Here is a 25,876-nt window from a genome sequence, read left to right as displayed (position 1 = left end):
GTGACCAATGTTGCCTATACAAACTATACACAATGTACGATTTATAATTAAGGCATAATATAATAGATGTAGTTGTATATTTTTTTTATTTTTTTTTTTTTAAATGTAACACATTTGTTGTGAAAAGCCATCAGGAATCCCAAAATAACAAACAAACACACATGTATACAGCTGACAGACGCACATATACACACACACATAGGCACACGCAACATTTAACAACAACATTTTATAATACAACACACCATGGTCGTCTACATACTGCATATACTACAATCACACGCACTTGTAACGTTCCTAGCAACATCCACTAGGAATTTTATATAGAATTGAGGCAGAAAGAAATAAGCAATCAACTGCACCTGCTGTCATTCACAATTTTTAATTGAATTCCAACAACACATACAATGAGTATGTGCTATGACTGCACACACATATTGTATGTTGCTACTGCTGTTCCTGATGTTGATGTTGCTGCTGCTGCTGCTGTTGTTGTCCCCAAAAACAAAAACAGCAACAAGAAAAAAAACGAACAACGAACGCAACCAAACCAAAACCAAAAGAACCAACAAAAGAAGCAGATTTGCCAACAGCAGTCAGTAATGGAAAATAAAAACCTTTTTGTTGTTGTTAATGGTGTTTTTGTAATATTGCTTGCCTTGCCGCATGCACACTCTATCCATACATGTTTGTATCTGTGTATATGTTGTATGTATGAGTCTGTTTAAATAAGTGGTATATATGGAATGTATGAAAACGACACGTGCCAACATATGTTGCCAAAGTCAGACACAGACTGCCTCAATAGTATACGAATATAAAACATACATTTAAATGTACAAAAATATAAATGAACATTTTGCACTCACTCACACCCAAAGATTAATGATTGGTAAAATATTTATAAGTTTTTAAAAAGAATTTTATGTTTTAATGCAACATGAAGTTACTTTCCAAATAGGATGTTTTTGTTTGCAAGCCTTCCAGATCGTGAGATCGACATGATCGACATTGGTACTACCAAAACTGCTACATAACACAGCTATCTCATTTAATTTCTTGCATATTGTTAAGTTTTTACCTTTTAAAAACGGTGGTTTATTTCCTTCTAGTAGCATCCTGAAAGTTCTACTTCTACAATGATCAACTCAAAGATTTTATTCAATGTAGTCTGTTCCACAGCTATGTTAATAATATCCACAGTTATGTTAACTGATGTTAATCGTCCGATAAATTGTCCACAACTAGAAGCCTCCAGAAATAGAAAGGATGAGAAACGTGATGCAAGTTTTATTATTATTATTAATTCCTTTAGTTCCTATAAGGAACATAGGGCCTCAACAAAAGATTTCCAATCGTTTCTGTTTGATGCTAGGTTCTTGATTTTATTCCAGCTTTTTCCTGCTCGTGAAGCCTCTATGTCTAACTGTATTCTCCAATGTGGGCAGGTCGTCCTCTCCTTCTACTACCTTGCGGATTCCAGTCAATGGCATTGCGGGTTACATCCATCGCCATTTCCTTCTCAAAACTTCGGAATGTATTTGCCTTTGATTTGTGACTGTCCAGAGGTGTGTGTTTGATATTGTGTTGGGCCAGTAGATTTTTAGTATTCTTCTTAAGAATTTGTTTGCAAAGTGTTTAAAACTTGTAAAGCCTTTAAAACCATTATATTTGAATTCAAATACAATTTTGTAACAATATGATATTTCCACACAGCTAGCATTACTGAATCAGCCAAGAGACAGAACAGCTCCCCTAAGCATGACACATTTAACCATGATATTGTAAAGCTGGCTTAAGAATTTAAACAGATTTGGGCAAATTTTCCAAACTAATAACATCCCAATATAGAATGATAATGTTTCTAGATCACAAACTCTTTGCATCATAGGTCTTTAAGTTCAGTAGCCAAACAGATTTAATCGTTTAATCCAGAAATTAAAATAAATGCATATCAGTTTCTCCTTATTCTAGGTTAAACAGACAGTCAGCTGTGATAACTAGCTTAAAAAGTTATCAGGAAGAGCGAAACAATTCCCTTCATCTAACCAATTTGAGTCATCATACAAACGATCCCGTTGTACGTTACGAAAGATCGTGTAAGATTCTTCATCGTCTCCTCCTCTCCTATATCATGACAACATAATTTATTATATGGAAGATTCATTCTCCTAACGTGCACACCGAATATGCAATGACCAGATCACTACCACCAGATGCCTCGGAATGTTTATCAATGTTGTAGTTCCATAGCAGTCAAACTTAAACCATACGGGCATTGGAATTACACAGGAGATGTATGTCGTTTGCAGGATGAAAGCGGTACAATAATAAATCGGTCAAACTGAATGAAGTTCGACAATATTCATACATATCTCCCATGCCTTCGCTCTGGTTTTATAAAGCGATCACATAGTCTAAAGCGATCACATAGATGAGTTGTGGATTAGTTTGCAGGATGAGAGCGGAACTTTATTCAATCTGTCAGCCTTATTATCCAAGTATGGCCTGTAAATCCGCAATATTTTGGTATAGGGATATTTTGGTCTACCGGTACCCATAAAAGTCAAACTTCAATCAATCGGTCAACTTTATTATACAACTTTGGCCAGTGAATCCACACTACTATTCTTGGGATATTTTGGTCTACCGATACCCATAAAAGTCTAACTTAAGAATGTCTCACCATCTTGCTCAGAGATGTCCGACTTTCAACGAACAGATTGGATGCCATGGAGCCATAGGTGTTTCCATGACATCCCTGACTATGAGTTTAAATCCGAATAAACACACCGTATACTCGGCGGAGACCTCAGCCTGAAGGCCCCCACACTGATCTGGTATTCTAAAAGACACTCGCGCTCCAAGTCGTGAATTTAAATTGTTCCCTAAATTCCTTTATTTCCATAATCAGACATCTTTTTTAGATAAATGTCTTTGTTAAAAAATTTAAATTTTAAACTGATTTTAATCCAAATCTTCCTCGATTTTTGAACTTTTCTTTTCAATTTTTAAATGAATACCAGGTTTAAGCCTTATTTCACAAGTTGTAGCGTAAAATTTCCTACACTTCGTGTACAGTTATATTTAAAACTCATGTGATTTGTATTTTTATTTCCTGTACCTCCTGTACATTAGAAACATAACGTAGGAATATTAGTCATGTTGAATTCAGTGAAACTCCTGCTATTCATTCCTGATAATTAAGATACTAACTCCCATTTTCTCAATCTCTGGTTATTTTTTATCGGGACTGACAGTTCTCATACAAAACTTATCTTAATTGGAAGTATATTGTTACGAAAAACGATAACCAGAAATTGAGAAAATGGGGGAAAACGTTGTGATTAATGTTTTCCAAATATAAAAGCAATATTTTTCGATGTCAGCGATCGACAACTAATGATAGTTACAAGGTGTTAACATGTGACCAAAGACATAGATAGAATGGATCTAAGAGAAGAGAGGAAGTTGATGGTGGTTATGGGTGCTTGGACATATCCCCGTTTCTGGCAACTGTATTGCCGATGATCTGGCTTCAAATATGGGATGTAGATAATCTGGCATCTTACTAGCAATACTCTTCTCAAAGAAGCACAGACTAAATGAGTAACAAATCGAGTTCCTAGCAAGATCTAAGAAAGCCATAGATAGACCGGTCTCAACATTAGTAACTACTGTTATTACAAATATTACAAGTAAGTGATTGGCAGATGTAATAACAGGACACTGCAAATTGGTACTCTAGCCATAAGACTTGCAGAAGCTATTATGATGAGTAAATCCTTAATCTCTTATATCGATGCTTTGCACTAGAAAATTGGCGCTATGATTTTATGGCAATACGATTCTGTGGTGATTTTTCCTACATTGTAGACATAGTTGTAGGAAGGATAAGTTCTTTAATTAGGAGCAATAACTGGAAAGATGATGTCATGCCGTGTTGTGAACTTTCAGCGGACTCCAGCTATTAGTTCGATTGATAATTGGTCTCTACTTCTGCAAGTTTGGAAAGCACCCTATTGTTTTGAAGTAGGGGAATAGGGAACGTGAGACAATTAAAAAAGTTAAATTATAGAAAGACTCTTAAAAGAAATAAGATTGACCGCAAAGTTTAGACAAATATATAGAAAATTATCATGAAATGGAAATTTTGAGTGAATTTTACCTTTCGTTTAATAGAGTTTATTATAAATTTATGATTTAAAGATTACAATGGTCAATGTTAATGCATTTAACCCTCCGATGGGTGAGAAGGTCCCTGGAGAACTTTTTTCATTTTCAAACTGAAATTACTCCTTGATGGTCCATGGGAAGTATACCGATCCTACACATGTATTTCAAGGAAATTTTATCTAGAATTGCAAATAAATTCAAGGCGATCCGACCAATAGCTTAGTTTCTATTGAGATTTACAGTGTACAGTACGGGAACGTGTGAAAAGGTCCTTGTACTGAAATTTCCAGAAATCATTAATAAATGCACTTTCTTTTGGCTTGTTTTATTGCTTGAACACATCACAAACCAGTCAACAGCACATTGTATGCGTCCACGAAAAAGAAAAAAAGGCGTTTTCATATAAAATTCCGTGAAAATAGAAATAGGTCCCTGTGGACCTTCGTATAAGGGCAACGGATAACTCACTCATCGGAGAGTTAAGATGTACCCAATTGTGAATGAAAACTTTCACAATAAACATACTGTTTTCCATGAGTGTTTTGCAACATCTGACTGCAAATATTCGTGAGCATGTATGTCGTACGTACACATGATTGTATGTTTAAATGGAACTGAAATCAGTAATATTGCAACCATAAGTATTTTACAAACAAATGTGCAAAACGAAAAAAAAACAACTCTCATATGCATACACGTACTAAAATACAAAGTACTTTTTCGTAGCTGTTGCCACTGCTGCTGCTGTTGTTGAGTTGAGAACTTAAAGAGCCATCAAAAACAGCCGTTACAGCAGCAACATAATACAACATTCAACATTTGTGTACCTTTAGACGTAACGACAAATACGACCTTAACAGCAACACACACACTTGTACCTACACGTAACACATAGTAGGGAAAATGGTTTGTTAGGAATTTCTTTTGTAGGGGTTATGGTGCTACAGTCTGCTGGAAATCACATTTCATCCTCTAGAGTTAAACAAAAAAAATAAATATTAATGCCTTTAGTAAATGATAAATGCAATTTACTCCTTTCTTTTTTCGCCAGCGCGTGTGTTTACATTTTCGGCTAGAACCCGAAAATACTATTACCAGATGTTAGTTACGAGTTTTCCAAAATACTTTTGGATAATGTCATTAAATGCAATTTACAAACACACACACAATCGCAGGCTCACTTTAGAAAGTAAAAAAGCTGTTGCCCCAAAACGTGTCCACATTTACGTTTGAAACTTTTAATGCAATTAGACATTGAAAACATATGTTCTGTCTCTCTCTCCTCTTTAACTATCCTGCTATAGTACAGGCCAGGCCACCCTGTAAATTAGTCATACCAGGGGTGTGACTGCAAATTCTTTGCATGAAAATGGAAAATAGTTGTTTTTTTTGTTATTAGCATTTCATAAATAGCTTCCAGAAGCCTTAGCATAACTAATGGACTTAAATGATATTTGATGTATTGATATATAAATGAAAATTCGGATATTTCACAAAATCTAGTTTTTTTAAACTCTTTTTAATAAAAGAAATTGAGTTTACTTCAAAATTAAAATGTAGAAAGATCAACAAATGAAGTCTTGAATGTGATTGACCTGAGTTATAGAAAAGGACACGACTGAAATCGATGAAGCGCTTTTAGCAAAACTTATTAATTTAGGTGTCGGATTTATCGTTATAAATCGAGAAGTAATTAGCTCAGAGATCGCACTATACGAGTTGTTATAGATGGAATCTCATCAAACGAGTTCAAGATCATTTCAGGGGTAACGCAAAGCTCCCTCCTTTCTCCTACTCTATTTCAAGCTTCCAACCCTATCTACTCTTTTGCAGATGATAGCAACATATTCATTCAATTATAGACGAAGCCTGTCGGAGATTGGGACAATGAGGCAAAACATGAATGATATGCTTACTCGAGATCTTGTTACAGTCTCTGAATGGGGTTTTGCGTATATAGTCGATTTCCATGCACGCAAGACTCAATGTTGTATGTTAACGCACAACAGATCATGCTCCTCTATCTGTTTCTATGGGTGGTGTAAATATTAAGGAATCAGAAGCTCTGATGTTCTAGGCATGAGTATTCAGTGCGATGTCACAAAACACATTTTCAAGTGGCGAAATAAACATTTAAGTGCCTTGGTTTTCTAAAACGGAGTAATAAATACTTCACTCTATCTGATCTCCTTACTATTTACACCACTTATATCTGACCTAAAATGAAATACTACTTTTCGGAGCTTCGAAGTCTATTTGGGAGTTACTTGATGATCTGGAGAGAGCGAAGGTGCTTATCGGTGACAGTAGGGTATCCAGCTCTATTGAGTCACATTGTCGCAATGTTCTTCGACAAGGGCTCATCTATTCGTTCCCGACTGAACAGTGGATCACACAACACATTAAAGGGAAATTTCGTTCTTTAGCCGTATAAAGCTTCCTCCTGAAGTCTTTCCTATCACTTTCAATATACACAGAGAAAACATATTCCTAGTAGCAACCGAATTTGTTGCCAATCGAATGATTCGGTTGCATACATAGAATTTTTCGGTTCTAGCAACAGAAAGCCAGTTGATAAAGAAGAATTTCGGTTGAAGCAACCAAAGTAGGGTTACTTCTTCTAAAATTTTGTAGCCACAACTGTAAAATTCGTTCACTAAGACAGAATCATTCGATTGGCAACAAATTCGGTTGCTATCACGAATCTATTTTCTCTGTGTAGGACAATTTTCACAAACACTAGTCCCTCTATACTCCCTCCCTCCCATAACCTATTTTCCAAGTTCCAACACAATGCTTTGCATGAGTAGGAGTCATACCCTCTTCAAATGATATAAGATCGACTTCAATATTGAAGTACAGGAGGATCCACGATCGAACTGTTAAATGAAATGAGATCAACCTTAAAGATGCAGATCCAATAATGAGCTTTTACATGAAATGGGTTCAAACTCAAATGTGAAGATCTACAATTAAACTATTGAAATGAATTGAGATCGACTTCAAAGGTGAAGTATAGATAGATCCAAGATTTAACTCTTTAATGAAATGAGATCGACCTCAAAGTGAAAGTGTCAAAAGATCCACTATTGAACTTTTAAATGAAATGGTTTGGAACTCAAATTTTAAGAAACGAATGATCCACAATTGAACTAATGAAATGAGATCGACCACAAAGGTAAATTATAGAAAGGTCAATGATTGGACTCATAAATGAAATTAGGATGACCTTAAAGTTGTACTGTAGCATGATCCATGATTGAACTCTTAAATTACATGAGATCGACCTCAAAGTTAAAGTGTCAAACGATCCACTATTGAACTTTTAAATGAAATGGGTTCGACTTAAAATTTGAAGTAAAAAAAGATCCAAGATGAAGTTCTTAAATGAAATAAAATCGGCCTCAAAAATGAAGTATAGTAATATTGAACCATAGAGAACATAGAGCCGAAACTCGGAAAAAACTAAAACAAAAAAATTACTCAAAAAAGTTACACATACGAGTGTTGTTTTTGTTTTCATATATTTTTTTTTTTACTAATACATTCTCACCACTTAGGTTTTTTACAACTGAGTTAGGTCTTTGACAGGAGAGTTTCTGCTCTAAGTGTGTTCTCTATGTATTGAACTTTTATATAACTCAAAGTTGAAGTATATAAAAAAAACACGATTGAACTTTTAAATTAAATGAGAGCGACCTCAATGTTGCAATATAGAAAGAACCACCATTGAACTCTTAAATAAAATGAGATCAACCTCAAGATTGAAGTATCAAAAGATCCAATATTGAACTTTTAAATTAAATGGGTTCGAATTTAAGTAAATAAAGATCCAAGATTGAACTATTAAATAAGAAAGAACCACGATTGAACTCTTCAATAAACTGAGATCGACCTCAAGGTTGAAGTGTATAGAGATCCTCGGTTGAACTCTTAAATGAAATGAGAGAAAGTCTACTATGATTCACGATTGAATTATTAAATGAAATGAGTTCGAATTCAAAGTTAAAGTATAGAAAAATCCACGATTGAAGAGAGAGACCCACGATTGTGGGTCTCTCTACAAATGATATGTAAATGAATGGTAAAATGATATTTACCTTAAAATTAAAGTAAATAATAAGACCAACAACTGAAATTTAAAACGAAATGACATCAAATTTAAAATAGTAGTAAAAAATACCCATGATTGCCTAAAGGAGATGAAGTTCAGAAACATTCACGATTAAGCTCTTAAATGTAATGAGATCGTCCTCAAAGTTGAAGTGTTTAAAGATACACAATCGACCTCATTGATGTCTTAAGATTTTGAACACAAAGAAGAAGTATGGAAACAAACCCGATTGAACTCTTGAATGAAATGAGATTGATTTTAAAATAGAAGCACAAAAATACACATGATTGCGTAAAGGAGTTGAAGTATAAAAAAATCCACGATCGATATCTTAAGAGATCGAACTCAAACACGAAGTATAGAAACAATCCCGATTGAACTCTTGAATGAAATAAGATCGACCTAAAATATCACATAAAAGGTCTTCTATATTAACTTTAAAGAACGACATTTCCAACTTGCCAGCCCTGTTCTGTTATCAATGAATAAGTGTGCCATGTGTTTGTTGTTGATTCAGCTTTCAAAGGAGTAAAAAAATGTGGTTAAACGGTGGGCGTTTAAATATTTTGTTTTTCGTAGGGTTTGCGTTTTTATCATGGCCAGATTTGTCTGCCTCTGCGGATGTATAAATTTCCATGCTCTGTTTGTTTCATTACAATATTTTGCCACCTACATTTGATATGGATTTAGCTGGCTGTTGTTTTTACTTTATAAGACTGTTGCTGTGTATGTTGGTTGTAGGTTGCATCACATATCAAAAAATACTTAAAGCAACATTTGTGTTGCACGTGTTTGGAAAATCAAATCGTTTTTGTTAGTAATTTTTTTGTTCCTTTATTTATATACAATTTTCTCTTTTTTTGTTGGTTAAATTTTCTACGTGATTTGGTCACAAACATTTTTCGGTTTGTTTGTGTTTGAATGAAAATATAAATCAAAAGCCTTTTTTATATAACATTTGTCACATACAAGTAGGAAAGTACCTCTATAACTTATGGTTGCAACAAAATTGCTCATATTTTGGGTTAAATTATGTGTTTTTTTTTGGGGGGGGGGAGAGCTAATATTGGATAATGAGTTTGCAATATTTGTGTGAATTTATGGTCATTTCCTGGCTATGAAGATAAATAATCGCATGAGTAATGAAAGGAAAGTTTATGGAAGGTATTCGACAACAGTTGTGTTTTAACAACAATTATATATATGATTTCTCTAATTCTTTTCCAAAGTCTTTTCAAACATCAGAATTTATCTTAAATAATTTCCAACCAAAAGTGACACCAATATCCATTTTATATTATTAGTCCTTATGCACTAAAGTTTAAACAAATTTTTTGTTTCGTGTTAGAAAAAACAAACAAAAAAATATAGTATAAATAAAAACACAGTACAACATTTTTCAGTTCATTGCTTTGGGACTCAATTCTGACAATTGCACGTGAAAGTAGCCCCAAGAATAAGAACTTCTGCGTCATTAGTTTTGTCAAGTTGGCTGCCATAATAATTTAATGACCATACGATTTTTTTTTCCTCAAGGTGGATTTTTATCACTTTTTCTATATTTTAGCACGGTTATATCTCGTATACCGTACGGAATATCTCTTTTGTGGCTGAAGCAAAGTTGTAGATATTGAATAGTAGAAAAAAAGTACGGAACATACCGACCCAAAAAAGGTGCACCCAGTGCCTTAAAAATCGCAAAAATGCCCATTTTTTAACCAATTTTTCACCTTTTTTGCTCAATAACTGGATTACAAATCCAATTATGAACCGATCACCATGAAATTAGGTCGTGTGATTTGTGTCTATATGAAAGTTATTTATCATGACTTTTGTATGTATACCATCATTTTTAACAGATTTATTCACTTTAAAGTGATTTTCGGAAGCGGGTCTTATATGGGAGCTATGACAAATTATGGACCGATCATAAAAGAATTTGGTACATATAATTTGTTCGGCACAAGGATGAAGCCTGTTGAAATTGGCTGAAATCGGTTCATTATTTCACTTAGCCCCCATACAAATGCCCTCCCGAAATTGGACTTTATCGGTCATAAATGTTTAATTTATATATGTATCTACACAAATTTCGCTCAAAATAAGTTTTATATATATAAAATTCATGTCAAAAAATTTTATTATGATCGGTCAATAATTATTCATAGCTCCCATATAAGACCCGCTTCCGAAAATCACTTTAAAGTGAATAAATCTGTTAAAAATGATGGTATACATACAAAATTCATGATTAATAACTTTCATATAGTTACAAATCACATGACCTAATTTCATGGTGATCGGTCCATAATTGGATTTGTAATCCAGTTATTGAGCAAAAAAGGTGAAAAATTGGTTAAAAAATGGGTATTTTTGCGATTTTTAAGGCACTGGGTGCACCTTTTTCGGGTAGGTATGTTCCGTACTTTTTTCCTACTACTCAATATCTACAACTTTGCTTCAGCCACAAAAGAGATATTCCGTACGGTATACGAGATATAACCGTGCTAAAATATAGAAAAAGTGATAAAAATCCACCTTGAGGAAAAAAAATTCGTATGGTCATTAAATTATTACGGCAGCCAACTTGACAAAACTAATGATGCAGAAGTTCTTATTTTTGGGGCTACTTTCACGTGCAATTGTCAGAATTGAGTCCCAAAATCATGTGTTGTACTGTGAAAACATCGATTTGCTATTAAAATAGAAAATAAAAGCCATCATGGAAGAAAAGTTTTTAAAGCATTACAAAAGGCTAAAGCTATTAAAAACACATGGTACCAATATTTTTCTATCAGCCAACCACCATCATCAGACCACTCCACTAACAGAGCAGAGCATTTCCATTTCTTGTCCCACAAAATTACCAAATAAAATCTACAATTGCTCTCCATAGTACATGTAAAACAATTCAAAATATTTCAAAAGAAATCTAACGTACTTACTGACTTATTTTTCTTGTTCAATTTTGCTATAAATGTATCGATATTTTTGTATAAAGAATAAAATTATTTTGCTAAATGTTGCTGGTCTGTCTTCGCAAGCAATTCTCCTTTAGCTGCAATACTTTAAGAGACTTGAGAAACTTTTATTTTCTTTTTTTATTTATTTTCAATATTTTGCATATAAGTTTATTTTTCTTTGTTTTTACAGTTTATTCAACAACTTCATCTGCAATTCAAAAGAATAGCAAACCATAAAAAAACATATAATAAAGCTATATTCGGCTGAAACGAATCTTATATACCTTTCACCATCACTTAAGAAAACAAATTCAAAGAACATTTTTTAGATCACTTTATTTTTCGATCGTACCTCAGTCATTTATGAACCGATTTTCTGGATTTTTAATAGCAACCCAATTAGGACTATACCCGATATATTGATGTATCATTCCTGTTCGTAAGTTATTTAGGGGCTTTGGAATATTGATTTCAACACACAAACGGGCATCGCTATAAAGACTCTGCGATCTATAAAAATTCACAATTTATATACTTTTTTGGCTCTCAAATGAATAATGTGGAAATTGCAAACCGAATGACAATATGTATACATTGTTGCCATTCATGGTGTAGAGTATAATATACACAATGATTTGAAAATAGAATTTTAGTTACAACATTAAAGTTTCTGTTGTTGGTTTTGTCTACTTTCGAAGATGATGTAGAAAGACAATTGTGTATTCACATTAATTTGTATTCAATACTATTTAAAATGCAATGATATTGTTTTTTTCGGAATACAATAATATAAGTTTCTTAAAACTGTATTTTTATACAACCACGAGCATAAATATGGCAGCAGAAGGCAAACATCGTAATAAAAGCCTTAATTTTTTACAAGGTTCTCATGTTAACAAGTAGTAATGCCAAGAAACGTACCGTGCAGCCACTACAAACACTGTAGAAATTATGAATATTGTTTTCAAATGAGAGATTTAGGACGTAGATAGAAGTGGAAACTATTTACCCAACAATGAAAATTATTAACTCAGCTGTGGAACATACAATATTGTATAACAGCTTTGGGTTGATCATTGTATAAATATAACTTTCATTAAGCTACTGGAAGGATGATGACGCTGTGTATAAATAGAGGCATCGGTTGCAGTCGGTGATCAGTTTAGCAGTAAATATGTATTACCAGTGAATTCTTGTAAATTTTAAAATGTGACTACAGTGATTATTTAAATAGTTGTATAAATTTAAATGAATAAAGAGTTATCACAATTTTAATCTAATAAACTACTTTTATTTGAAATCAAAAGTATGCGGTTTATTTGAAGGAAAAACCATCGTTTTTAAAAGGAAAAAATGTAACAATATATTATAAAAAGGTGGTTAAAGCTTAAAGTTTATATCTGTCATCTGAATTATTGAAGAAAAATACAATTAGATGTTAACAGTTGAGCCTCAGTTCTGTCCTAGTTCACCTTTTCTTAACATTCCGTAGAAATATAAAAAAAGGTCCATAATTGAATTCTTGAATGAAATGTGATTAACCTAAATGTTGAAGAATAGAAAGATTCAAAATTGAATTCTTAAACGAAATAAAATCAAATTCAAAATTCAAGTATGGAAAGATTCCCGATTTAGCTCTTAAACAAGTAAGAGAGCTATATTCGGCTGTGCCGAATCTTATATACCCTTCACCAAATTATACTTTAAAATATAAATTTTAAATATTTTTAGGTAAAAACAATTTATTTTTTTTTCAAGTAATTTTTTGGAAATTTTTTTTTAATTTAAAATATTTTAGTTTTTTAAATTTTTTTTTTATATTCAGTGAAAAAAAATTTTCCGAGCAAAAAAAAAATTCGGGTTAAAAAATATTTTTTCCGCACCCATTATATGTCCAACTCACTATGGTCTTTATATACGTCGTTGCAAAGGTCTTTGAAATATCTGTCATTAGATATCCAAATTGTCTATATTAATGACTTAGTAATCCAGATATAGAACAACTATAGTTAAAAAATCGAGGTTGTCCTGGTGTTTTCCTTATATCTCAGAAATTTGTGAACTGATTTTCTCGATTTTAAATAGCAACAGAGCCGGAAAAAAACCGGAGATATTGATGTATGAATCGTGTATGTAAGTTATTTGGGGTCTTCGGAAAGTGGATTTCAACACACAGACGGACATGGCTATATCGACTCCGCTAGCTATAACGATCCAGAATATATATTCTTTGTGGGGTCGCAAATGAAAAATGTAGAAATTACAAACGGAATGACAAAACCTTTGCCACTCATGGTGAAGGGTACAATAAAATTATATCTACCCCAAAGTTGAGGTACAGAAGGATGCACGCTTAACTCTTAAATGAAATGAGATCGACCTCAAGGTTGCAATGTAGCAAGATCTACGACTGTTCTATTAAATTAAATGAGTTCGACATCAAAGTTAATTAGTAGCTTCTGCAATCGCTTTGAAATACTAACTACATAATAGGCTAAGTCCGAGTCCATATGATTCGCCCTTTGTGTGATCCTTTCTAGATTAGGTGTTAGGTAACAAGTGAAACCTTCCTTTCTGGAGAATAACATTGAAGGCTAAATAATATTATTTTTATTGATATCCGCGGTAGCACCATTAGGATCTTGTTACTGATTTTGTGAATAGCTTTTCCTTATATATTAGATATGTACATTTTTCAAATGTTTAACAAATATACTCTCTTTTTCATTAACATTTCTAGTCCCATCTCCACTTGAGTCTTTTAAGATTTGTTTCTAGATCCAACCAGTTGCAATCACGCACACAATACAGCTATAAAGTATGATTCCCGATAGTTCCCTCAGCTACGACAGTAAATTGTGAAAAGATGTCAAGTCTGCTTGCGTTATTACCGATCATCCAATGACCTGTCAACACTATAAATTGCCTCGAAAAATCCATCCTATTTAAGAGTTGTATAGTGTGCAACTAGCATGTTTCCATTTTGCTCCTTCTGCAAATAGTGTATGAGAATTTCGCTTTCAATACTACCAAGCGGTATTACGACAGATACTGCATCTGAGATATATAAAGCGAATCATTCTTTGGCCATCTCGAATGCCTGCTCTTTGCCGTAGTGCTCTCTATGCAAAGCCACGAAATGGAAAGCTTTTCCTTACACTGGCTAACCAAATTAAAATACGTGTTATAAGATTTAAGTGACAAAAATTACATGTTCCCACAAATTTTCTTTTGGAGAAGAACTTTGCTTGCCTCGTCAATATCAAGATATTGGCCTAAAATGAACTATCCCTATCTGGAAGACATATTGAAAACTGTAACTCCAGTTTATCACAGCAGACAACAGTTCCTTCGCCACAATTCACCTTAGATCCATCAGTATTCCTTTATCATGTTACACCCTCTCCAACCTTGTGTGGAAGGAATAAGAAATTTGAACACTTTAATGAAGTCAAAGTTTTAAAGCTCCTTGCCTCGTCATACGTTCTAGATATTCACCATCCAGAGACTGTCACTACGTAAAGATCCATTGGAGTTAGATGCAATATTAGAGAGCTCGTGTTGCTGACACAAAGAGTTCTCTAAATTTTGTACAGTTGATCCACAACATGATTGCAGTCCACCAAACTTTTTTTTAACAAACACAAACTGCGAAGCGTTTTTCTTGCCAGCAAAAACACCTAGAATCTCTGGCGGGAATCGAAATCTCAATCTTCAGATTGATAGTCCAGCTCCCTATCTGGTATATTGTTCCACTCTTGATATACACAAGTCAATATTGTAAATATCATTGCAATTTACATCCTCTTAACTGAGTTGAAGTCCAAATATGAATTGAACATCTTGTGACAAGTATAGCAAGCAACCGCGGAATGGTGATTACAGAGGAGATATCACCCCACCTTAGAGCGTTCTACGACTAACATGTTTGGACTTTTCGCTGTTCAAGAAACTTGCAATGATAACTCTTGATTTCGACGTGGTTTTTATCCAATTGCTAATCTAAATCTCAACATCTAGATGCTGAAAAGCTCTTGGAATTACGATTTGTGTTACGTTATTGTAGTTCCTTTATATATCCATGAAAGTTGATATCATGCAAAGTAGTCTCCGTTGATCGACTCTTTAGATAAGCATGTCATGGGTCACACTTTCTGCATTATATTTAAGTCGACGGGCCTTTCCAAGGATATACACAGGCAAGATGATAGCCTTATTCCAATGGATTCTTTGAATTACGATGAGTGTTACGTTGTTGAAGTTCCCTTCTATATCCAGGAAAGCTGAGATCCTGCTGATCAGTCTACGATGATCGACCCTTTAGATAGGCATTTTGAAAAATCGAGAGTCACGCCTTTTAAGGTTATTGACAGGAAAGACTTATTCGAGTGATTTCTTTCGCTATACTTGGAATTAAAAATAACAGTAATGTTACAGGAAGTTATGGTCCATAGACCAAAGTAAAACGGAAAATTGTATGGTGAAAACTCCATCCCCTACTATAGTTTTTCTCCTAACTGTTCACAATTTAAGCACAATTGTGTGCAACAATAAAAAATACAAAAAACTACCATAATGTCTCCTTGAAAAACTCTCAGAAAACAGCATATTTTCATACACTCACAGAACAGAACAGAAAAAAGAAAAAGAAACATTTGTTAACTAAACAAATGTTTTCTGTTGTTGATTCAAATGGCATCAACATGTGCGACACTTCATCTCAAGATGACTCTTTTGCTCTGGCTACGGATGATGTGCTGGCTGGCTGGCTTGGCTGTTAGCATGTAACAGCAGCTACAAAGTATTTCATTATATTTTTCGTTCGTTTTATTTTAAGTATTTTTTTCTTCAATTTTGCATTGAAATTGTTTGCTGATGTACTTTCCATTTAAATTCAAGTACAAATAACAAATGTTGTCCATTTCAATACGAGAACCATCATCGTCATTAGCAGCAGTGTATAGGTTTTTTTCTGTTTTTTGTTTTTGAATGGATGGATAGATGTATGTATATTAAGTATTGGTTGCTGTCAGCATTTGAAACAGCAGCAGTAAAATCGTCATCAACATCATCATCGTCATCTGCATCATTTATCTTTAGTATGAGAAGTTTTTGGACACTTGGCATATGTTTAGTTAAACTAAATTACTTTGTATGCATTAAGTGTGAGTCAAGTGACTTTTGAAGTTTGAGCTTGCAACCTTTGACCTCTTACTAATATCTTGTTCAATACTTCTCAAAAGTGAAGAGGATTACGGTTGACTTTTAAATAAAATAGCAAATGCCTAAATACATACATTTTAGAAACTGTGAACTTTGACCTTTGTTATGGTTTTTCTCCCTGAAAATGCCAGTTTAAATGTTCAGGGCCATTGATAAAGTGGTTAATGATAAAACAATTGTCTAGAACTTATTTGAACTGGGAGTTTAGAGCTTTTTACTGGGACATATCTTAAAGAGCCAACAACTATCTATTGCTGGGTCATTTTACGTAAGAACTTTGTTCTATATTTGAAATATGTAGATTCCTCATACCATCCTCGTTTTATATTGAATAACCAGCAGTAATTGTATTTCATTTTAGACACATATGGAAAGTATGTATATCTTTGAAGTTCATTTAAAATACAAAACTTTTATAAAATTCTAAATATTTCTTTTGTTTCTTTTTATTCAGTCTCGTTGTTTTGAAATTTATTCAATTGCTTTATTATTTCCATTTTTTGTTGTTTGTTGGTAATTTTGGTTTCTCGAGAGTATTGATATTGTATTCGTATGATTGTTATTGTTGCCTTTTGGCAATTGTTTTTTTTTTCTTTTTTTGTTCTTCATAATATTATTCTTACATGGGATATTTTGGGTTCAATCTGTGCCAGACATTTGCAAAAACATTCATCTTTTATTTCCATTTTACTCTTTCCCATTCCTCTCTCTTTGGCCTGTTATATTTCCCTATTATGAACAATTGCTGCCCTGCAGTAAAGCAGTACGAGGAGTATGTTGTATGTAAGTTAATCTTAACATAAGTTTATGCCATCATCTGTACTTCATCTGGCATCTACTTTTGGTAATAAGAATTATTGCAATAGCAGCTGTTATTTCATGCCACTGCCACTACCACTGTTCCCCTGGCTCTGCCTTCTATTGCCAGTGATTTCTGTTGTGCCGCTTTTAATATTGCATCCCTTTCCTCTTTCAAAAAAGCGAGTACAACTATGAGCTCTTACAGCAATAGTTGAGTATGAAATTGTTGGACTGTTTTTTTTTTTTATTTGCCAGTTCTTAAATATGAAGCAACGTGTATGTTTTACAGTTGTTGGCTGTATGTTTTATATCCAAATTGTCTTATGGCAGAATAATAAAAAAGCAAAATATTCCAATAAGTTAAAAAAAAATCTCTGCCAGACATTTTGGGAGTTATGCCAGCTGCTTTGGAATTTCTTTTTTTTACATTTTTTTTGTCTTAAATTCTGTATGAGTTCATAGCAAGTTGTAAATAATTTATTTGTTGTTTTTAAATAAATGAATAGGACCCTTTTTTTGGAAAATTTTGATTTTTAATGATTTTTACAATTAAAACAAGAATCATTTTTCTATTAATATTTCAATAAATATTTTTTCGTGAGTGATATTCAGAATATTGGAGCCATAGGGTAACATAGAGACGAGACGGAATTGTCAAAAATTTAAAAAAAATTAAAAATGTATATATAAACTGCTTTTGTTTAAAATAAAAAAAAAAATTGTTTTTTAAGTTTTTATTTTTTCATAAAAAATTATGTTGATTATACGTTTTTTTGTTTCAGAAAACAACAATTCAAAAAAACGTAAGCCACATATCTTAAAGTGTGCTTTGAAAAAATTAATTTTTTTTCATAAAATATATTTCTAGAGTCATTGTAATTCAGATTTGATAATTTAGTTTCAATACCTCAAGTAGTTTTCATTTTATATAGTTTTTTACTTCTCCTATAAACTTATAAAAAGTGATGTTACGTTATTTTGTATTTTAGGTGACGATATGAGCCGCAAACTCTGTCTTTCGCTATGATGCGATATCTATCAATACTGATACCAATACCTAAATTGTTATTCAGGCGAAAATGTACACAAGTACACAATCAAGGCATTCAAGTTAAACATAATAAGCTTAAAAAGTCTTCTCAGAAAACGAAGTGTGTGATAGTATGGGCTCCAGGAAATGGTACCTTCCGGGACAGTGACCCGCAAACTTTAAAAAGCTAAAAAAAAATTGTCGAATAAATAAACAATATTTCGAATAGGTTGGGCGACTAAAAGTTAGTAAAACTCTGATTAAAAAAAAATCACGTACAAAATTTCATGTACTAAAATTATGACATCACTCAGAAAACAGCTGACAGAACAAAAACTAAAAGTCAGAATGCATTTCGATCTTTGAGGGAAATGTTAACAAATCTCTAACTAAAGTCAGAATTAAATTTAAAAAAAAACAAGTAAGAGTGCTATATTCGGCTATGCCGAATCTTATATACCCTTCACCTTTGTTGTGGATGCATTATTATTTTTTATAATTAGTATATAGGTATGTATGTACATTGCCCACTTTCAGCGTACAGCATCCTAAATTTATCAAGAACACAAAAAACAACAACAACGCCAACGCCAAACGAAACAGAACACCGAAAGAAAAAACAAAAACAAAATACGCAAGCCAATGAAACCAACACACATCCAAACATACGTTTAATTGAATAAAAAACAACAACAACTCCAAAAGAAACAACACACAAAAGAAAAACAAAATACGCAAAGCATGCACATTCAAACATACGATTTGTTGATTTTTTATCAAAAAAAACCAACACACAACCAAACAAACGTTTAGTTGTATAAAAAACAACAACAACGCCAAAAGAAACAAAACACAAAAAAAAAAAAAAAATACGAAAAGCTGCACATCCAACCATACGTTTTGTTGCTTTTTTGTCAAAGCATGCAATACATTGTGTTTTTTGATGAAATTTTCAGAGGTTGTCTCGGATTTTTGCTCATATCTCCGTTATTTATGGACGGATTTTGCTGATTTTAAATAGCAAAATTCTCGAAAGTATGTCTGACAGAATTGTTGAAGATTTGGATCCCGGAGATATCTGGGGCCTTCAGAAAATTGATTTCAACAGACAGACAGACAGACGGACAGACAGACAGACAGACAGACAGACAGACAGACAGACAGACAGACAGACAGACAGACAGACAGACAGACAGACAGACAGACAGACAGACAGACAGACAGACAGACAGACAGACAGACAGACAGACAGACAGACAGACAGACAGACAGACAGACAGACAGACAGACAGACAGACAGACAGACAGACAGACAGACAGACAGACAGACAGACAGACAGACAGACAGACAGACAGACAGACAGACAGACAGACGGACATGGCTTAATCGACTCCGCTATCTATAAGGATCCAGAATATATATACTTTATAGGGTCGGAAATGAAAAATGTAGAAATTACAAACGGAATGACAAACTTATATATACCCTTCTCACGAAGCTGAAGGGTATAACAAGTAAGAGAGCTATATTCGGCTGTGCCGAATTATATACCCTTCACCACATTATACTTCAAAATACAAATTTTAAATATTTTTAGGTAAACAAAATTTATTTTTTTTTCAAGTTGTTTTTTGATTTTTTTGGAATTTTTTTTTTCCAATTGTTATTTTAAATTTTTTATCTTTTAAATTAAAATTTTTTTTTTTTTTAAATTTTAAACAATTTTTTTTTTGGTTAAAAAAAATTCGGGTTAAAAAATATTTTTTCCGACTTTGACCCATTGTAGGACCAACTTACTTACTATGGTATTATATACGTTGTTGCAAAGGTCTTTGAAATATCTGTCATTAGGTATCCATATTGTCTATATTAATGACTTAGTAATCCAGATATAGGTGAAAAATCGAGGTCGTCCTGGTCTCAGCCATTTGTGGACCGATGTAATGCATGCCTTGAGGCACTCTTGCCGGTTAGAGGGTTAAATGAAACTGTAGCATGCGATATCGGTGAATGGTCGTTGGAAGATATGGGATTCAGGTGGTCTACGATTACCACTTGTTGAATATCATAAATTCATTGGCCTTCTCTAGCATGGAGAAGTACCACTACTCACTTGGCGCTTAGTAGAAACTGAGCAGACTTATCCAAATAACAATTATTGCTGAATTAGTCAAAATTACGAAGAGGAGAAATTGGTATATCAACTTCAGTATGACTGTCCTGCTTTAAAAGAGCGCATACTAAGATATAAATAAGCCTCTTGTTAGAGTCTCTTCCATGATCAAAAATGTGTCACTATCGGATATATTCAAATTTCTCGCAATCCCTCGATGATTCCACGGGGGACCACATGATTTGCAAAATATTTCGAAGTAGAAACATTTAATTTCAATTAAAATATCATCTTTAGATCTCAGTTAATATTTAAACTAGCGTTACGGCTAATGCCGAAATAACTGCAATCCGGCTAGCGATTTTTTCAAATGTTTAGCTTTTTATTTTGTACAATCTAAATATATTCAAACTATTGGCCATTGCTATTTCCTATATATCTGACAACATATGGATTCCGAGCCAAACAAACTGCTCATCTTTTGAGGCCAAGAGCAAATCAATCCAATTTCGGATACTCTGTTCCAAAGTGAAGCGTATGCCAGAGAAAGCATTCTTGAAACAAATAGTAGTCGGACGAGGCAAGGTCTGGACTATAAGGCGGGTGAGGTAAAACTTCCCAACCACTTCTTTATAAATAGTTTTAACAGGTATTGCAGGTTTGTGGCATAGCCACGGTTTCATATTCTGCGTGTTTTTCGGCCAATGCTCGCTTCAAACGAATCAGTTGCGTTCGGTACAGGTTCCCTGTGATGGTCTGGCCAGATTTCAGCAGCTCATAATAGATATGACCCTTTTGGTCTCACAAAATACAGAGCATTACCTTAGAACCTTGGATCTGGTGGCTTTGGTGTTGATTCGGTAGTTGGGCGGGCTTCACTTATAATCATTTACGCTTCGGGTTATCGTAATCGATAAATTTTTCATAGCAAGTAATTATTCTGTGCAAAACTGATTTGCTCTTTTATAACGTTCAAGCATCATTTCGGAAAATGGAAAATCTTTCAGGGTCTTTCAGGGTCTCTCGGCTTCAATTCGTATGTTACCCAATTTCCCTGATTTTTAATAAATCCTTCTGCTCGCAAACGTTGTTTGAGTAGCTCCCAATAATTTTGCAAGCTTTTGTTGAGTTTTACAACAATCTTCATGGAGTAATGCCTCCAATTCTTGGTCTTTAAACTTTTTTGGCTATCCTGGGCTATATTTGTCTTCCGTGTCAAAATCACCACATTGAACTGAACAATCTCTCGCATATTTAAACCGATGGAAAATATTCACCATAAACTTCGGTTAGCAATTGGTGGGCTCCAGTGGCAATTTCTTGCAAATTAAAGAAGTAAAGCAAAACTTCCCGCATAATACGATTTGTTGGTACAAAATTCGACATTTTAGAAGCAAAAAAAACTTTGTTGTTTACACTAATGTTCAATAAAAAAAGTGATTAAAAAGAAGTTACTTAAAACTAAAACCGCGTCCAAAATATCCGTCAACAATTTTATATATTTTTCATTGATCTAAGTTATATTATGGTGACTTAATTAATTCAATGTATGGAACAGGGAATTTTATCAGTATTTAGTGGATTAAAATACGAACTTATATATAAGACATTAAAGACTGAATACCGTAAAACGAACGTCTTTAATGGTCCTTCGAATCTATTATATGATTAGAGCTATATATTTAAAATGATTTCATATAATCGTGAGTAATACTTACAATTTTGAAGATAGTTGGATTAATTAATTGAAGTCAAAAAAGTATTTACCTAAAAAGAAAGAATAAATACTTTATTAATAAAATCTGTAAAAATAATTTAATGGGAAAAAACAAAAGTATTTTAAATGTGAAGGATATTTTTTATAGAGGCTGAGAACTTCAAATTTAAATAAAACAGAGAACTATTTTAATATCCATCCAATTGACTTTATTAAGCAAACATTGCTCTGAAGTGAGCCAATACAAATTAACCTTAAAATAATCTATAAATGTCAAATCAGCTGTCACAGATATCACTGCTGCCAATTTAATGTTCTCCACCTCTAAAAAAAACTACTTTGAATAAAATAAAAACTAAGATCTTTTGAACTTAACCTATTAAAAACTCAAAGACCAAATATATCATAAATTTTTACCTATTTTAGGTGGATCTTTTAAATAAAAGATTATGAAACTCTTAATAGCTTTTTTCAAAAAATAACATAGTAAAAAAATGTGATATAAATTTGACTTTTTTATATTAAAAACTTAATAACTTGAAATTTTAATAATAAATATTACAAATCATTTGCAAAACTAATTATTTTCCCAAATATGTTTGGCAATATAAATCTTGTTTTATTTTTTAATATGACTTCTTTTTTCTTCTTTCAATTTTGATTTCTTACACATGGTAACCTAAATTTATTTAGCAAATATTTGTTCAAGTCATAAATATTATGGAAAAATTGTTAGAAGAAACACCCCCCTACGATAAAAGTAACAGCAAATATATTTTTATATTTATAAAACAAAAGATGTTTGCAACATATGGCAACATTTGTCCTCTGAAATTGAAACAAAAAAATAAAATACAATAATAAGAAGTAGAAAAAACAACAGAAATAAAACTTTAAGCAATTTATTTTGAAAACAATAAATTGTAATTAAAAAAGTATGTAAATAAGTGAATGCCATGTTGAAAGGGGCATTGAAGGAGAAGCCAGGAATTAATGAAAAAGTATTCAATTTATAGGCCAATTAGTATTTAATTGGGGAAATGCGAAATGTGTCGTTTTAAAATGAAGGGAGTTTTAATTAAAGTTAATCGAGTAGTTATGTTATGCTAATACAAACAAGTTGAGATTACAGGCAATCGAATAATTTAATTGCATTTGCCAAACTTTATTTAAAAAGTCAATATTTTTTTACTTAAACTATTTTCATGAATTTATTTTTATTTAATTAAACGTTAAACCCTAAGCTTCAAATCTGATGCTCAAATTAACCTGTTGTATTATTAAACGTTAAGGTCATCCATCCTTTTTTCCGAAATCCACAGATTAATCAGCTATAAGTCCAACATCTTAAAGCATTCATTAAAAAAATATTATTACATTTTATTTACTTGTTTAACCTTATCTGTAAATGTCAGCTGACATTTTACGTGAATGTTTTCATTTTAATTTTATGGTAGAAAAAATCACGCAAAATTTATATCAAACAAAAGCAGTATTTAGGTACATAGATGAAAGAAAAAATAAAAAAAAAATATTTTCTATCACAAAATATTTTACAGTTGCGCACACGATAATAGCAGTAAAACTAAATTTATAAATATTTTAACTACTTTCACAGTGTAATGTGTTTGTGAAGCAGAATCGAATATATTGCCTGCAGCATGAATGTCCAAATAAAACAAGTTTAGACCCTTCAGATGACAAAATATTGCGCCATTTGATTCCGCACAAACCTTCTCTCTTGAAGCCGATGGACAAATTTTTATACCCTTCACCTTCGTGAGAAGGGTATATATAAGTTTGTCATTGCGTTTGTAATTTGCACAATATAATTTTCCGACCCTATAAAGTATATATATTCTGGATCCTTATAGATAGCGGAGTAGATTTAGCCATGTCCGTCCGTCTGTCTGTCAATCAATTTTCTGAAGATATCTTCGTTATCCAAATCTTCAATAATTCTGTCAGACATGTTTTCGAGAAGTTTCATATTTAAAATCAGCAAAATCGGTCCACAAATGGCTGAGATAGGAGAAAAAACCAGGACAACCTAGATTTTTGACCTATTTTTGACCTATATCTGGATTACTAAGTCATTAATATAGACAATATGGATATCTAATTTCAAAGGCCTTTGCAACGACGTATATAATGCTATAGTGAGTTGGACCTACAATGGGTCAAAATCGTAAAAAATATTTTTTAACCCCAAATATTTTTTTCAAAAATATTAAAAATTTTTATTTTGAAGTATAATTTGGTGAAGGGTATATAAGATTCGGCACAACCGAATATAGCTCTCTTAAAGAAGTGGCCACTTAAAGCGATCATAACTTGTAAATGAAACAACGTATGTTAACACTTTATACATGAAATTAAAGGTAATTTATTAAGCTTTAAACAAAATGTAACTGTAGGTATATGTGTGTTTATTTCTAATAAATTTTCTGGCTTTTCTTTTTATGCCTCCTTTTAATAGCTGCACATCTTTTCTTCCCACTTCTACCGTTATTCCAGCATTTTTATTCCACGTTGTTCTTATCACAATCAGGTTATTTACTGTACCTTCACTCTTTTTCAATTTACGTTTAACAATTGCCCAATATACATATCTCGATTGGATGAAGATTTGTGCAATTTGTTTAATTGATGTGTTTTGGTATAACATCAATATTATTCTCATTATACCACTTCATAGTTGTATTTGAGTAATGACAACTTGTCATTGAGTAATGATAACTTGCCTGAAACTTTGTATCAGATGTGTAATGTCTTATAAATGACAGCAATCGCTTTTCCAAACTCTCTTTTTATATATAATTCTGAGAATTCTTAAAAACATGTCTGAAAAGCTTGACTCTTCAAACCGCAGCTGCGGATTGCCTGCCAAATTAATAATTTTGTTCAATTTTACGTATTCATATTTAAAGGCCACATAACCTCGAGCTGCCTAGATGTAAATATTTTGACCTGATATCTGCCGAAAAACAGATTTTGGCTATCTTTTAACCCGACAAAGTCGGATTTTGTAGATATTTGTGCACAATTCTATTTCTAGCTTCATTTTCCATTGTGTCTACACTTGTTAAAACTAAACTTAATGACTTGCAATTCATTGTAGAATAATGAAAGATTTGTTGTTAAAAACGTATGCAAATCTTTTTCCATTTTGATAAGAGGGGGCGTTGTTATGATTACTATAGTGCGTACGGATTTTAAGTGGCCACTTCTTTACTTGTATAAATTAAAGATGTAAAGCAAAACTTCCCGCATATGACGGTTTGTTGGCACAAAATAATGTTCAATAATAAAGTTAGAATAAATGCCAGAACTATATAAAAACATTAACTGCTTTCAAAAGATACGCCATCTATTGTAAATCCCGCAATAATTTTCACCCAGAAATTATAATTCTGTGATATATTTGGTGTAAAAAATACTATCCTTTTTGAGATATCCAAGGATAAAGGAGATTTATTAATTCTGAAGGTTCTTTTGTTAAGAAGATATGTACTTTGTATAAAATATTTATAAAGCTAAAACTGAATCCTTTAAATTTAATTAAAATCAGATATAGTAAAAATCCATATAAATACTCGTATACCTCACAAACAAAATCAGATTTGTCAGATTATTAAAAGAAACTAAATTTTAATATTTTTAAAAACTACTGCTACTTTCATGATCGCAACTTTATATATATTTTCTTTTTTATTTTAAACCTGCCACCCAACAAAA

At 32.6% G+C, this 25,876-nt stretch overlaps 1 protein-coding gene across 3 annotated transcripts in view; it reads right to left on the bottom strand.

Annotated features, from left to right (window-relative positions):
- The window catches only part of nvy (nervy), a 131,902-nt gene that overhangs the window by 74,597 nt on the left and 31,429 nt on the right, over positions 1-25,876 (bottom strand). Inside the window, exon 2 of one of the 3 annotated variants that reach the window (XM_065512500.1) lies at positions 22,140-22,188. The exons of the other annotated variants lie outside the window; for them this stretch is intronic. The gene's annotated coding sequence lies outside the window, so the exon portion shown is untranslated. The remainder of the gene's footprint in view (positions 1-22,139; positions 22,189-25,876) is intronic. 3 annotated transcript variants of the gene reach the window in all.

This window comes from Calliphora vicina, chromosome 5 (genome assembly GCF_958450345.1).
Source record: "Calliphora vicina chromosome 5, idCalVici1.1, whole genome shotgun sequence".
NCBI lineage: Eukaryota > Metazoa > Arthropoda > Insecta > Diptera > Calliphoridae > Calliphora > Calliphora vicina.
The sequence above is the reverse complement of the archived record's forward strand: the minus strand, read 5'-3'. Positions and strand labels throughout refer to the sequence as shown.